Source organism: Schistocerca cancellata, unplaced genomic scaffold (assembly GCF_023864275.1).
Source record: "Schistocerca cancellata isolate TAMUIC-IGC-003103 unplaced genomic scaffold, iqSchCanc2.1 HiC_scaffold_932, whole genome shotgun sequence".
Classification (NCBI taxonomy): Eukaryota; Metazoa; Arthropoda; class Insecta; order Orthoptera; family Acrididae; genus Schistocerca; species Schistocerca cancellata.
Window position 1 is genome coordinate 42,501 of NW_026046940.1, and position 2,500 is coordinate 45,000.

The window sequence follows — 2,500 nt, forward strand, 5'->3', positions numbered from 1 at the left end:
ACCGGGCCGGCGAGGACCCACTTTGGCTGCACGGCGCCGCGCGCAGGGTGCCCCGGCGCGCAGCTGCGCCGCCTGCCGCGTCCGTCGGCCGGCGCGCCTGCCACTGGGCGCCCCCACCAGCCGGCTGTAGCGCGTGCGCCCACGCACCGCGCGGCCAGCACGCCGGGCGGCCCCCCCTCACCGGCCGGGGACAGTCCCACCCACCCACAGCCGCGTATCGCTTCACACCCAGATTCACATTCACGTTCGTTGGTATGGTGGGGACCGCTTCGTAGCTGTACCGATCGTTGCCCTCACAGATGTACCTCCAGCAAGGACAACCGCACCACAACGGGTTACCAGTTGTTCATTTGCGTAACGTCACCAGTAAACGTACACGTCCATCCCCGTTTGCAAAGTCAACTATTATTGCATGCCTGCCTGTCAGGTGTCAAGACACACTACATCCGCTCACATCCACGCAACAAAATGTGCCCGACTAGAGGGCACGTGGAAGGTGCCCCCGTACGTATGCGATGTCCACTGCGCGACCAACTGTCAACCGGCCTCTGTAGCATGTCGCAGATGTGGAACGCGGGGCACCGTGCTATCACATTGTGTGAGAAGAGACTACTACGTCTGCATACACGCGCCACTACATGAACAGACGGCTCATGCTGATCGCCATCCACTGCGTCCATTACTCCCACACGTCTCTATGGCGTACCACACTGCAATGCAGCTGTTATGGGGAGATGACACGTAGCTGTGTACACAACATTCTGAGCGGGTTGCGGTTGGACAATACATTACTGTAACGTGTCATATGCCAATTACAGAGCAGGGTAAGGCACAACTTGGGTTAGGTTAAGGCACAACTTGGGTTAGGTTAAGGCACAACTTGGGTTAGGTTAAGGCACAACTTGGGTTAGGTTAAGGCACAACTTGGGTTAGGTTAAGGCACAACTTGGGTTAGGTTAAGGCACAACTTGGGTTAGGTTAAGGCACAACTTGGGTTAGGTTAAGGCACAACTTGGGTTAGGTTAAGGCACAACTTGGGTTAGGTTAAGGCACAACGTGGGTTAGGTTAAGGCACAACGTGGGTTAGGTTAAGGCACAACGTGGGTTAGGTTAAGGCACAACGTGGGTTAGGTTAAGGCACAACGTGGGTTAGGTTAAGGCACAACGTGGGTTAGGTTAAGGCACAACGTGGGTTAGGTTAAGGCACAACGTGGGATAGGTTAAGGCACAACGTGGGTTAGGTTAAGGCACAACGTGGGTTAGGTTAAGGCACAACGTGGGTTAGGTTAAGGCACAACTTGGGGGTAGATTGCGGTGCAAATTGCGTTACATTGCGGTGCAAATTGCGTTACATTGCGGTGCAAATTGCGTTACATTGCGGTGCAAATTGCGTTACATTGCGGTGCAAATTGCGTTACATTGCGGTGCAAATTGCGTTACATTGCGGTGCAAATTGCGTTACATTGCGGTGCAAATTGCGTTACATTGCGGTGCAAATTGCGTTACATTGCGGTGCAAATTGCGTTACATTGCGGTGCAAATTGAGTTACATTGCGGTGCAAATTGAGTTACATTGCGGTGCAAATTGCGTTACATTGCGGTGCAAATTGCGTTACATTGCGGTGCAAATTGCGTTACATTGCGGTGCAAATTGAGTTACATTGCGGTGCAAATTGAGTTACATTGCGGTGCAAATTGAGTTACATTGCGGTGCAAATTGAGTTACATTGCGGTGCAAATTGAGTTACATTGCGGTGCAAATTGAGTTACATTGTGGTGCAAATTGAGTTACATTGCGGTGCAAATTGAGTTACATTGCGGTGCAAATTGAGTTACATTGCGGTGCAAATTGAGGTAGGTTAAGGTGCAACACAGGTTAGGTTAAGGTGCAACATAGGTTAGGGTGCAAGATGGGTTAGGTTAAGGTGCAAGATGGGTTAGGTTAAGGTGCAAGATGGGTTAGGTTAAGGTGACATAGGTTAGGTTAAGGTGACATAGGTTAGGTTAAGGTGACATAGGTTAGGTTAAGGTGACATAGGTTAGGTTAAGGTGACATAGGTTAGGTTAAGGTGACATAGGTTAGGTTAAGGTGACATAGGTTAGGTTAAGGTGACATAGGTTAGGTTAAGGTGACATAGGTTAGGTTAAGGTGACATAGGTTAGGTTAAGGTACAAACTGGGTTGTGTTATGGTACACATTGCGTTGTAGTACAGTACACGTTAGGTTTGGGTACGGTACACAATGTGGTATGGGATGGCGTGTTGTGGGGGGGGGGGGGTGAGGTTCGTTGATATCGACCGTAGGACGTGGATGCCCGAGGCAGCGTCAGTGTGTCAAAGGAGTTATGTCACGTCGGGATGCGCTTTTCGCTAGTGAGAGGGGGCGAGCCGTGTCTGTGGTTGCGGCAGACCTGTGTGTTTCATTCCTGCCAGTGTGTTTGTGCTGTAAGACGAGGCAGTGTGGTGATGTTGGGTGCACCCCTGTGTAGGACATGTGTGG